Consider the following 14858-nt stretch of genomic DNA (forward strand, 5'->3'; position numbering starts at 1 on the left):
CTCAGCTGCCCCATGCTGTGTGAGCGGCCTGAGCCATGGCCACTGCCAGGAGGCAAAGCAGACCACAAGGAAATGGTGCTGCCACAGCTGGAGTTTGCCCAGAGATGTGATTATCGTGGCTGGATACAAAGAATTATTTCCTCAAAGTAAAACCTGTGCTTGAGTTGCACTTGTACACACATTACATGTAATTAGGGACTCATAATGTATAGCCAGTTGAGACTAGGGCTGTTACTCCACTTTTGTTTCTAGAGCTGATGTATAATTTCTAGGCTAAATACATCTTCAACACAACACCCAGTTCCTTCTAAAAGGTATTTTGTTTCTTGGATTTCATTTTTATTACTTGTTTGTTTGTTTTTTTTAGTTGTTTTCCTTTAAAGTGCTGGGTTAAATACCCCATATATACTATGAGGCATTTGACTGGACAAGAGGTAATGGCCTCAAGTTGCACTAGGGGAGCTTCAGGTTGGATATAAGGAAAAGTTTTTCTCAGAGTAGTGGTGCACTGGCAAAAACTGTCCAGGGATGTGGTGGGGTCACTGTCCTTGAAGGTGTTTGAGAACCATGTAGATGTGGCACTGAGAGATGTGGTCAGTGGGCATGGTGGGAGTGGACTGGTAGCTGCATGGGGTGATCTTAGTAGCCTTTTCCAATCTTAATGATTCCGTGATACTATGAGCACATCCACATTAAACAAATCAGGTATTTTTATGCTTTCAACTGTCTTTTACCTTATAATCAGTATGTTTTCATTTGGTATCAGTGACGATTGCATATTCCTATAGTTGGAATTACTGTAATAGTGTAAAATCTCCTGAGTTTTGACAGGCTGTGCAAGGCATTTCTGAAATCATGGGGGACCTTGCTCTGCAGTACCCTCTAGACTTTAATCTGGATGTAGATGTCTCACTGGCAATCTTTGCATCAGAAGAACGGGCAAAAAGGATGAACAAACATCTCTTTAATTCTTTCTAGAGTTCTTCACTTTTCAGTAATAAAGAAAATAAAAATAGGATGTGGTGGTGTGGAGATAACTGCAGGCTATCAACTTGGTGAAAAAACAGAAGATGTTAAAATAGAAGTGATAAAAGAGTACCAGCCCCATCACTCCTGAGTTCACCTGCAAACCTCCTAATATAGCCTGATCTCTCCAGGGACTTCATAGGGCACAATGAGACCAGTTTGCCATCTGGTCTGATGTGTAAATGACAAATATGGTGAAATCTGTTCTTTGCACGCGTTTTGCTGGAGCTGTAAACACCTATGTGGTGTTTACTATCTTCACATGGTGTTTACTGTCTTGCTTTAATCTCTTACCTTGTGCTGGGCAATTTATTATTCTTTTATCAATCAAACATGCTTGGATTTTGTGTCATAAAAAGGAGGGGGGAACCTATACGCAAGTTTAAGCTGAATTGTACCATGCACTTCAGTCAAAACCAAAGAAAACAGAATTATGGTAACACTGAAATATTTTGCTTCCACATTATTAATGAGCTGTCTCATGCTGGAAAAGTAAACATATATAGGATATGTATACTACGTATACCATATATAAGCGTATATACATATATATATATATATATATATATATATATATATATATATATATATATATATATATATATATATGTGATTATTTCTGAAATATGTTAGTTGCCTTTAAAATCAGATTTCTCATTTTGGAGTTGACCTGAGGAAAAAGTGAGCGTTTGAACTGGTTCCAAACATTCTTGTTTGTTGCTCTGCTTCTTTAGTCAGGAAATAATTTAATTCCTATACAGACAGCTTTTTTTGTTGTTGTTGTTGACAGTGTTTTTTCTTTCTTGGGTTTGGCAGTCAATTACGAAAGGTCTTCAATTGTCCAAACGTACTGATAAATGGAAGTTATTGGGAAAGTCATCTGTTATTTAAGAAAACTGCTGTGAGGCATAAACCAAACAGAAAGAAAGGAGCAAGGTTTTTGCTGGAGCTCCCTAAATCAAGTTTAGAGGATTGTGTTATGGCTGTCTTCCAGTACAGATAATCCAGGCAGATGATTAGAAATTAGAACTTCTCTTTTTGCAATTCAACAGAAAACCTCTGCAAGAAAAAAATCATAGTTCTCCTTGCAGTACTCCAGGGCTGTACATTGAGCCTAACTGTGTGCTGTGTGCCACTACCACAGGAATTCTGGGTGAATGGGAACACAGAAGTCCTCTCGCTTGCTGTTCTTTGCCCATGCAGCTCTAAATCATCAGCTGTACATCCTCTGGTTCTGCAAGCCACATTTTGTCTCACAGTAGTTTAGAACTTGATACAAAGACAAGACCCAACCACCTATTTCAACATTCTGGAATGATGAGGGGCTTTTTGCTGAAATGCCTGGCTAGAATTAATAGCTCCTTGTTTGCTCTCGTTCTTAGCAATGAAGTGCTCTGTTTCAGAGCTTGGAACGTGCATAAATAAGATAATGACCATTTAGATATAAAATGAGCTGATACAACATAATGAGCTGTTAAAAATGATCGTTTTATTCCAGATCTTTGATTTATACCTGAACAGTGCTGAATGTTGTGGTACTGAAAAAGGAACCATTTATGTGTTCAGCATTAAAACCAATCTGACAGGCTGCAGAAGCAGAGTGGTAATGTGTACAAAGGGCTGCTGTTAGAAAAAAAGTTTTCTTTCCAATGCCATGTTTATTTCTTCTGGTGCTGCAGCTGGGGCTTAAGCTACAGAACAGCACACGTGTTTGATGCTGAAGCAAACAGTTCTGCATTTTTCCTGTCTTCTCTTGCTGCTGCTGCTCTGCAATAGTTTCTTATTATTCACCCTAACATTCATGAGAACTGCTGATATTACCAGAAAGTACAAGGAAAAGTTTGCATAAACTTAATGCATGGTTTGAATAACATCATTAGTAAGATACTGAAAGCATTAGGCAACAAAAGCAATTATGCATATTCTGCGAAATTGTAATTTTCTTTGAAGTACTGACAGACAATAATCAAAGAGCTGATGTTGTTCAGTCCATGGGAGCTGATCTTCCTACAAACATGAATTTGTTATACATGTTGCTTCAGAATATACAAGTAAAGAAGGAATCTCAGCCAAAAAAAGTCAGATACAGAAGGTCTACCATAGGTAAATAGAAAAATCAAATGAAGAACAGCCGTTTTCTCCAGCTACATTCCTTGAATTAACAGCCATAATTACAATTTGCAATCTAAATTAATGAAATATGTTAAAAAATAATCAGGATAAACAGATGTGTATATTGAGGAAATGAAGAGAAAAATATTCTCTCAAAAGCCACTTCATGGGTAATCCTTCATGCAGAAAGAAAGGATTTTTTGAGAGTTGCTGAGTTTTAGGCACCTATCACCAAAAAGGTCATTGAGTTCTTCTGGCTCTACAACCAGTCTGATGTGTGGTTTTAATCATGTCTGGAGCCAACAGTTAGCCTGAAATTACTTTAAGGAATGTTCATTTTTTCATCTTGAGTTGCATCTGGCTCCTTCAGGATTTGCATCTTATCTCCTGCCTCCACTCCACTCCTGCACTATCAGCTTCTGTTGCTGCCCCCACCACAGTGTTCTGTTTTCTTTCAAGTCTTCTGCATCTTCCATCCTTTGCCAAGCATTTGTTGAATTGACCACAGGGCAGCTGGGCTGGTGGGGCCTGTGGAGACTAGTGGTCCTAACTTGTGTTAAATGTCAGCCTATAGATAAGGTTCTCTGGGTCCTCATCTAGCCAACGCTGCTGCCTCCTTTCCCTTCGGCCCCTGTGCAATACCCCCCACTCTTCCTCACATCTCTTTTGGTCCCTCAAAAACTTGCACCAGTATTTACCACACACCCTGCCATGGGCTATGGCCAGTTGGTCTTGTAGCTGGTGAGCCCAATGCTAACCAGGCCAGCAGTTCACTGAAGATGGAAAAGAGAGATGTGGCACTACTCTCTGTCAGCACTGATGAGGTTTTCCTTCTCCACCTACTTGCTGTTTTATGTTCAGTATGTGTGAAACCTCACTGTCTCTGGGAACTATACCTTTATCTGACATGGCTTGAACTTGGCTCAAAAGCAACCAGGACTACACTGGCAGACAGGTGGTGTGATTGAAGCAGTTCTACTCCCTAAGGCTCGTCTGCTGCTTTGAGTGCATCACTGTAATGTGCTGAGGTGCTCGGGTGGGCTGGTGTGAGGACAAAAGCAAGCCTGGAGTATTGGCCTAAGGTTCCCTTCTAGCTATCTGGTTCCTGGGGGGTTTAAATGACAAAATGCTGTCTCTTTCTGCAGACAGAGCCAAACCTGAACATGAGGATGGGAAGCTTTCCAGCACAGGCTGTGTTCAGTCTGTGCTCTGCACAGTGGGAGAAGAGCTCTCTCTTTGTATCTCAGCGCTAACAAAGTAAACATAATTGTTATTAATGGTGATTACTTGTAATGGAGCTCTGCGGAGCGCAGTGATACAAATGTTCCCATTATGATGGTTTCACATAAACAGTAACTGCTGGCAAGTCTCCTAATGTTTCTTTATTGACTTTCAGACTTCTGATGATGCACATATTGTCTTCGCAAACACAGTACAGAGTAATTTCTCCAATGTGCTTGCAAGAACCTTTATCAGCCAATAATCTTCTAGTTATATAGAGTAAGGGCCTAATGGTGAGAACAAGATCACTGTTGACATCAGGTAATTTTTTTCCTAACTGGTGCTATTGAACTGTTCTGCTTGAAGATTTCCAAAAAGAGCAGCCAAGTGATGTTTCTGATCGAAGAGTGCCTTTCCAGCTGAGCCCATCTGGATCTACCTGTCCATCATCCATGGACAGCTGATGTTGTCCAGGGCAGACGCAGGGTTTTCAGGCTTGGACTGACTCAGTCTCACATCTGCTGTCTGACTCTGCCCTGCACCTCCTGTCTGGCTTTGAGCAAATGGCTTCATCCTGCTGTGCATCATCTGCTGTAATGAGGAGCGAGGCTAACAGGGTTTGCTTTGGTCTGTTTCAGATTGTAAGATCTCTCGATTGCTTTATGCACTTCTGAGCTTACTTAGCGCGCTGAAGTTTTAACTTCCATTGTGGCCTCTATTTAGGCCATAGAAACCTACAAATTTTCTGTAACTCTTCCAAGATCCTGTAGATCAAAGTCTCACAGTCAGAAAGTTCTTGAATTGCTGCAGGGAGCATGATGAACACTGGACAGACGTAGCCCCTCAGGGGAGGACAGACAAGTCCTAAGCCAGCCATAAAGCCTCCCTCCCCCACACCAGCATCCTCATGAACTGAGTAGAATTTGGGTTTTAATTTATGGCTTTGCTGAATGGAGCTCTGGAACAAACTCAGTTTCATTTACCATCTGTCAAATGAAAACAACAGAAGCACGGTGAGTCTGGCACCATCACTGTTCAGAAAATATGCTGGTTCACGTGACTTTAAAAGCAGTAATTTTGTATATTTAAAGTAAGAGGCTCTTCAGCATCCCAAGAAACAAAATCAGAATTAAAATGTACAGTACTTAGGCATGGAACAAGAAATTTTATAGTTCAGACCACACCTCTTGTAGTCCATTCATAGGCTGTCTAAACCCTGAGGTCAATCTCAAACGATTACAATGAACACAGAAGATGGGAATTTCTGTATCTTATTGTTGGTATCAGAAGATCCAAAGTTTGAGGATATGTGGACTACTATAACCTTTTTGAGTCTGGAAGAGGACGTTTTTGTTAAAATCAATTTGGTATCTTCTGTGACTAATTCTTTTTTCAAATACTTTCGAGGTGAGGACTGGAAGAGAGGCAGCGGTGGCCAAACAGCTGACACAGCCAGTGTATTTCACCATGAATTTAAGAGAGCTCTCACTGATATTTAACCAATATTTAAGGAAAGAGGGTCAGACGTTACAATGAAGGAATAATGTCAGTAATATCCAAAACTAGTTGCAGAACCGAAATGAGTTGGTTTAACCTCTCTCCAAACTGAATTTGAAGGTAATATGTTATAAAGAACAGTCATATTTTAAAATGTGATTTTATTTATTTATTTATGTATCTATTTATGTATTTATTTATTTATTTTGGTCCAGAATTTGAGACTGGGTTACAATAGTTCCCAGCTAAAGCAGCTAGGATATAAAACTTAGAACATGTTAAGAAAATACAAATTTGCACTGGGTAAGGGTGCATTTGTGTAAAATGTAGATTTGCACTCTGTGTGTCTGCACAGAACACCAGGTTCTAAAAGGGGCTTGCAATTCATCTCTGCAAATTACTGAAATGAAGATTGGTACTAATTTAAATATATTGCCTTTTCACTGATGATAATTTGAGCGGAAACACCAAGCAGTGTGTTTATCTGCCAGCAATGAATGGAACGTCAAGCAGCGGATGAGCAATAGTTGGTGCTGCAGACTGCAAGGGCAGGGGCTGTTGTTTGACTATCAGCTGCTCTTGGTCCAGGTTAAGATATTGCTGTCTCCCAGCTGTTCATCACTCATTCTTCTCCAAAACCTCCTCTGTGCTGGTTTACCAGCTCAGCTCAGACCTCTGGAATAAAAAAGAAGTAAAACGTTTTAAATAGCAGCAGGTCTTAATTTGGACCAGGGTGCAGAAGCAGGTTACTGACTGATGAGCCAAATAGGTAAACTAGCAGAAGCTGTTCCCCACGACAGACGTATTTATATATGCCCTTTCCCTTAGGGCCTGTAACTGAATGCAAGTAATCCTTAATGGAACTTCTCGGTGGCTGCACTCAAATCATTTGCATTCCAGTAATTTTAGGATGGCCTGTCTTGCAATTTTATCATTAAACCTTTTAACACACTGATCGTCACAGCTTCCAATTTTATTGGATGATTTTAAATGTACAGAAAAATTAACATAGGTAGAGGCAGGGCACAAAACAAAATAAGAAAAAAGAAAGAGATTTGAATGTTCCAGACAGTGAAAGACTTATTCTTAGAGGAAAATTTGTTTGAAATAGAGTTCCTTTTTCCTGCCCCTCTCCAGATATGTTGTATTTCATTAAGAATGCTAAGAAATAAAACCTAAAATCTAAAACATTCTGATTAAGGATGGCACCATGTTTCCTGGAGTTACTTTATGATCCTATTCTGTGTAGTTAAGATCTGCTGGCTAACAAAAATCTGGAAAAGAAGAAATGTTTAAATAATAATGGGAAAATTGGAAGTAGTAATTGAAAGAGGATGTGCAAATTGAGACTTTGTACAGTGAAAAGGTGAGAATGCATTTTTCTAAACAGCCTTCTGAATAAGAAGTCACTTTATGAATAAAATATCAGCAAAATCTCACTCACTGCTACTTTTCTCAATCTTATTTTGTTTCCTTTAGTTCTAATTTTGATTATTTTGTGGGATGAACAAATATCAAGTTTAGTCACCAAATCCTATTTAGTTAAATCTCTTCAATGTCTCATAGAATCAGTTCCACAGTAAAAGTTTTGTGGCATGTGGATCCTACTGTGCCATACCTTTTGTTTTATATAGTTGCCAACAAGTTGTCAAGGATGAAACACTTTATTAATGAATAGAGAAGGAGTGGAAGCAGTGTTTAGGATCCAAATGTCCAGATTTGCTGGTGTCTCTTACAACACTTTTCTACACAGCAAAGTTCAGATGCGTCACAATAGTGCAGCTGTCTGCAAACCCATAAGCTTTTCTTTGCATGTGATGTGAGGACAAAGATGAAATTATGTTACTGCTGACCTTATAAGTTGAGAGCACATTCCTCATAGAAGTTTCAGAACCCAATGGTCGTCACTGAATTGGTGTGTAGTCCTCAACAAGTCATTCAACCACAAAGCCTAGCATCCCCATTTTCAAGAATAATAATTCCTACTGCAAGCCTAGGCTGTGACTCAGCAGAAATGCAAACAAGGAGCACTAGCAATGATTTTTGTTTTAACCTTAGGTTTATAGTTATGTATCAAATTATTTAACCATGATCAAACAGGCAAAAGTCCCACTGAAATCTATTTGTGTTTTGTTTACATTATTTGGACTGATACTTAATATTATTTTTAGAGCAGCATGTCCACAGAATGCCATGCATAGAAAAAAAGATCTGTGCTGATGGTAGGTTACATCTTAAATTGTACATCTGTAGTCCCAAAGGAAAACAAACAGCAAAGAATTTGTCTTTTTCTGATTGGACAGTGTAATGTGGTACCAGAAAGCACAGACTAGTACTTGCTTGTTGAGTTCCAACTAGGTGACATTTACAAGCATTCAGGTAATGAGTTATGGGCTCTTGAAATAGGAGATTTCTAACAGGAGCAATATAATATTCCACCCAGAAGAATGGATAGCTTTAAAGGTGTTTATGCTGTGGAATCCTTTTCATTATGGTAACAGAGATAAGATTTATTAGTCAAACACATGAAAGGAATATTGTGTAGATTTGAACATAAAATGCTATACGATGCTTTCAGTGTTTGTGAGATATTATGACACAAAATACAATACATATTTTCACTGGTTTCTGGTGGTAGAAGTTTAGACATTAATGGCAACGCTGACAGCAAGGTTTTATGAGCCAGTTTGTTCTTTTAAAGAGAAATATGAAATGCCAGCATGCTGGGTCTGAAAGTCACAAGATTGTAAATGTACACAACAAGAAAAATCTGACAAAAACAATTCTAGGGATTGCTTCTCATTTTGGATATAAATGTCTTTTATTGCTTCAGACTTTGTTATGTAAGTTGTTCACTCAACAGCATGGACTTCCTTTGAAAAGACAAAGCACAAAACCTTCAGTAACATGTGATCTTATTACATCACTGTTTAGTTTATCTTGTGATTCAAGAACTTGGCAATTCAGTGTTACCAGGTTTTAATGGAATACATTCAAGGGCATAAATAAGTCACTTATTATTGTTTCTGACTTACTTATTTTTCCTGATAGTCTCTAGCCTAATCCAATCTAGCACTGGGGTAAGGAAGGATGCTATGGCACCATAGCAAGGAGGGCATACTCCATAGTGACCACTACTAAGGCCAGACTTGAAGATTCCTCAGCTTTTTCAACAGGATTTATCTGAAGACTCATTCTTGATGTCATCACAGCCAGCTATCAAGTAGCAGTTATCTTAAAGGGATTTGAATATCCTTTCAATTGTATTAGTATAAATAAATGATAGCTGTGATGCATGTACAAATGAGTAGAATTTACAGGAAAGAAAAAAAAACAAAAAATTTAATGCATGGTCAACCTTGCTTCCTTTTCAAAATATGCAGCCTGATGTGGTCAACATTTGTAGCTGCCTCCATTCTTTCTTTGTGGAGTAAAGCAGATTTTTGCCATGCTAATTTTTTTGTTTTGTTTTGGAACAAAGTGACATTGAGGTCTTAGTCTAATGTATGAGCACTGTCCTTCTTTGGTCTTACAAAGTTGTCAGTGCTTGCAATATCTTAGGATCAGAAGATGCAGTATCTCACTTACCAGAAGGAAAATGGCCTGCTGTAGGAAATCTTACAGCTATAAATGAAGTCCTATGCCCAATGATTCATTCTGTAGACCTCATTTGACTCTGCGCAATGTCTGTAACGGGACAGATCCAAACCTCTAGAATTTGTGTTTATGAAGGAGGAGGGATAGCTAAAGCCCTAGTAACTCTCCTGCACAGCTGTGACTGGAGGGAATCATGGGCTGAGAGCCCAACCAATGAAGCAAAGTTTTATTTTCGTCTCTGCAGCTGACCTGGATGTCCAGTCCTGGATATGTTGCAAGGGTGTGAAAGGGGTAGAATTTCTGAATCCTGATATGTTTTATTGTGGATAGTGAAAGTTCTTCCTTAATCCTTGGTCTTGTTTTTGAAATTCACTCTTTTTGAGAACTGGATATCTCTGTACTAGGTCAATGCCATGGACATCAAGGTCTTTCCCCAGATGACTGAGCGCTTTGGGAATTCCCTACCCTGATCCAAGCAAGATGCTAAGAGATTCACTGGCATTGCTCAGTGGAGTTCCCCGGCATCATTCTCAAGAACCGGATCACTATGTATGAGGCTTTGTTCTTGGAAAAAGGGAGTGTGCAGGATGCCAAATTTGATCTGTGATTACAGGCAGAAACATTTAATATGAATAATTGGTCTATCTTCTATTTGCAGAGAGTACTGGTTGAGCCTGCTTGTTCAGAAAGAAAGAGTGGAAAGAGGGAAATTACTATTGAAAGCCAAATTTTCAAATAGCTTAAAAATACACCATACATTGTTTTTCTGTAAACTGCTAAATCTGAATATTCATTGTAAAACTGCTCTCCTGGTTACACTCTCTTCCAAGAGGAATTATTCTCTCCAGTACCATATTGACAGCCCTGCAGCCATGCAGTCTCTCTTTGCAGTGCCAAAATTGCAGCAGAACAGTTCCAGTTTTATCATGAGGAGCAAAGCATGTATTCTATTCATATTCTGTAGTAGCCACAGTAGTTGTCCCTGTGTCTGCTGTTCACCAAAACTTAATCCATTGCTGGGAATTTTCACTGCATGTAGAAAGTTGATCCACATGAGAGCAAGCGCTGACAAAAACAAACAAACAAAAAAAACCACCTATATTCTTTATAATATAGATTTATAAATATGTAAGTATATATATATGCTGAAGTATCTTCTAGTATGTCTTTTAGCACCCTAATGTTTTATAATCTAATACGTACCAGTAACCTTTCCCATACAGAATGTGACCAGTAAATGTACTGACATTGCTGGTAAGAGCTCTGAAATGTAACTGCAGTTCAAGTTTCAGACAAACTGGAAGAGTCTGTAAAAACCCCATGGTGTGAAACAAAAATTTTCAGGCTTAAACACTATAAATTTCTTTCACTGTTCTTGCTGAGTGTATCCACCTATATGACTAAGAGCATATGTGATTGGGAGGTAATTCTCAGACATAATGCTTGTATCTTTTTGTGAATGGTGCTGAGTTCTTACGAATCTTTTGATTTGGAGTGGCAGGAAATGAACTATGGCATAGCTATACCCATGCAGGCTGCTGCAGGCTGTCTGCAGCTCCTTGTCTTGGTCTGCGGGCTCAGGCCACTGCTGTCCTCAAATGACTTTGAACCAGCCTGTCTACAAAAACAAAGTTAGTGTTCCACTGCAAGTCCTCTCAGTAGCAGATGCTCCTGCTTTGGCTTCAGGACAAGTTGTGTCTTGTATCTCTGGTGTACATGATGTATTGGTTTGCATACATAGGTGTTAGAGCTCTTTCTTGAAAGAAAATAACTCCTCTATAGGGCCTCACAGAGCTCCATGGTAACCTTCTGGTGACTTTTTGTTTCTAAACAAATGTTTTTGTATATGAATTTTATTTTATTTTTTTAAAGAAACGTATACAAGTCTGGTAATTTGCAATTTCTTTTACTAGCATTGTACTAACCATGGTGGAATGACCAGAAATAAAAGAAACACAGTTCACATTGTACCTTGTAGTTCCATTAAGCGGACAGTGGGAAGCAATTTGAAGTAAGTGATTTGTAAAGCAGTTCATTTAAAACATAATTTTTTAGACAGCTTGGTGAAATTCACCAGTAAGTTTTTAAAGAAAAAAAACGAACAAACAACAGCAACAAAAATACAACCTGACAATGCTTTGAAGATTGATTCTTACCACAGTTTGAGTATATTATAGTTTAAATCTACTGCAATCCCGAAACTTGAATGTATTTGTGCACATGCTGTGAAGGGGCATGATTTCTTTATCTGTGTACTCTTATGGATTAGCATATACAGGCACAACCCAGCCTGATGTTCCTGTGTGACTAATGAGTATAGCTTCCTGACCAGTCTCAAAGACTGGGAGCTACCATGCCTTCCTGTGCATAAGCCATGATCAAAACTGAAGCCACAAGTTTTTGACGTGTTTGATTGACAGCTTACTGATAGACCAACCAGCTCTAATTGCATTCCAGTTACTCCTGACTGCTCCTTTTCAATCTATCTATCACGATGCTGCCAAAGACAGAAATAAGCTACAGAACTGCACAACCAGCAGCAGTCTGTATTTGATATTCTGACCCGGTACTCCCAAGTTGAATCACCTGATGTAGCACTTGATCCTTAGCTCCTTTCCCCCTCAGATAAACACTGCAGCGGTAATTCCTGCTGCAGGAATGTTCTTTCATAAACGCTTTTGAAGTGAGGGAACCTGATCTCTTTTAAGATAATATATTATTGGTTAGATTTCATTGGAAGAGGATCCTCCATAAACCTTGCCTATTGTTTTCTCTCCAGACTAAAAGTTCAGTCAACTGAAACCTTAGTCCTTAGGGGAGCACTGATGGTACTTCTAATCGTAAGTGGAATATTTAGACAGCTTTTCTTTCATCTAATAAAACCATCCCCTTCTCTGCCAGCTCAGCTGACTATGCCACTTTCACAACTTGGAAATAGCCTCATGATCTGCTGATTTCTCTGTCATGTCTTCCAGTATTTGGTCTAAATTTTCACAAGAAAATCTAACTAAAGCTTATTTTGCTGAAGTCTATGGTTTTTAATTCCATATAAAGTTGAAGGTGTCAGAACTAATGTTTTTGATGTTTCAATATTTACTTTAGTCCTCCCATGTAGTTCACTAAGACTAGCTGAAATATAAATGCTATAATTTATTACAGCTATAGTGTGTTGTTTTTGTTTTTGTTTTTTTAACCTATGAGAAAGGTATCTAACTATCACCTGAGAGTTTTCAATTTGGTTTTGATGAAAAGAGTTTCGATGCAATATTATTTTTTTTCGCTCTGTGAAAAAGCATTGATCTTTTCTGTCTTGCTCCTCCATAGGTCTATGGCCAACAAAGGGAGTGCAGTTGGACTGATTAAAACTAGATTGACTTGAAGGTATTTATATCCCAGTACCTGCACTTCAGTGCATTCCCCCAGAACATATGCAGTACCCACCCACCACAACTTCTATGGTTGTAACCAGGTAGGCGGGCAATTATGCTGAAATTGAGACATCTGACCTGATGCAAATGTGGACTATCCCATCATAAAAACATTCCCATACTGAAGATAGAATGATGCAAAAACAATCCTAAGCACCAAAATTCAAAAGAGCTGTTGTAACTGATTCTCTTACATTCTGTATAGCAGGACTTCTAAAAGCTTAAACATGGCTACTATCAAAAACTTTGCAAAGGAGAATCTGACTCCTGCATCATTTCAAATTTACAGGTTATGCCTTTTTTAATGACAGAAGAGGTGCCTTACTGAAGGGAAAGGCTTTTAGAGGAGATGTATTACCATAGAGATATTAAGTAAAGTTTCAAGTCTCCTTATGGCCCTAAGCTGAAAATGAACTCGGGAGGTGTAAAAAAACTTCTTCTGAGGTCTCTGTTGTTTGGAAATATTTTGCTCTCAAAGCTGTGCAGTGTAAATTGCTTATGAGGCTTTGTGGGCAGATCTCAGCTGTTTATTTTGCACACTGCTAAATATGAACATTCAAGCATTAATAAATCTACTTGCAAATGAGCTTCGGAAACATTTGTAATTTTTTTCTTCTATATCTCCATGTAAAAAGAATTTCCAGACACAAACAACTGTCAGAGAAAAACAACTGTGATTTGTTAGGATGTGAAACTAGAAAGTGCCTAAATTATTTGCCTTTATTAGAAAGCGTATTGGTAAACAGATTTCACCTTTTATGACCTCACAAAGAAATCTGCTTTATTTCATGCACAGTTAACAGCTTACAGGAGATAGTCTGCACATCTCACTGACTGCTTCGGCATTTGATACAGGTTTTGCTTCAGACTTGGGAAGATAAGTGAATTACACTGCCACAAGAATCAATTTACACTTCACTCTTCTGACAACTTCAGTGTCAGTGTCATGTACAGAACGATACCAGACCAGATACAGATGCTCATTTTCCATTTATGAGCAACCAGAATGAAGTTTCATTCATTTTGGACTTAAGCCAGTAGAAAAGAGCCTCTACAGTTGTTCACGGACAGTATTCTCCAAGACTTTTTGGCTTGTAGGGCAATGGTACTAAGCCAAACGGTGAGATTCCAACTTGCTGGATCACACTGAATGGCAGAATAGGCTAGCTCAGGGCCTGCTCACGCCTATGCACTAAAGCATTACAGAAGCAGCAGACTCTTCCCTGAATAGACCAGATGACCAGATGAGATTCAGCTGAGTCATGAGGGAAGTCTAAACCACAGAAGTTCATTTTCTTCATTCAAAAGAGACAAGTAAAACAAAAAGGCTCCATTTCCATCACTGAAGCGTGGTTGCTACACACAGTCCATCAGAAACAAAAGCTCTACAACGCCCTATGTAATTAATACTATTGCAGCAGGTCGATCTGTCAGTCACAGGCTATACTCCACACTGTGGGGAGAAGCAACAACAAAGCAAACTAAATCTGTCCCACAGAAGACATTACCAATAAACGGCAGCAGTTGCGAAAACCAGTGAGTGCTTACATGGATTCTGCCCAGCAATTTGTGTAATTGCCTGCTGCACAGATGAAATTATTTTGCTTGGCTTCTGTGAGTCATGGAGCTGGTCCCTACCATTTTCTGGAGCTCACTTGGCCAGATGATTATGTCCTGATCCTATAATCAAACCTATAAAGGAAATATATGGCCTATTCTCAGGATCGAGGAAGATCAAGGCTGTAGTATAAGGGTGGGGCAAACCTGAGAATGCTTATTAAAGAGCTGGCAATGATGCCTTCTGTTGAGGTCATCCTAGGTTTTCTTATGTTCCAAACATTAACACAGTGGCTTCTTTTACATCTATCTTTCTTCCATGCTCTCTTATTTTTAGAGTAAGTAGAGGTAAAAAGTTCTAAGGATTCTAAATGTTTAAACTTGCAACTTCCATGTCTTTCACTTGCTCCCACACTGAAG

Source organism: Lagopus muta, chromosome 2 (assembly GCF_023343835.1).
Source record: "Lagopus muta isolate bLagMut1 chromosome 2, bLagMut1 primary, whole genome shotgun sequence".
Classification (NCBI taxonomy): Eukaryota; Metazoa; Chordata; class Aves; order Galliformes; family Phasianidae; genus Lagopus; species Lagopus muta.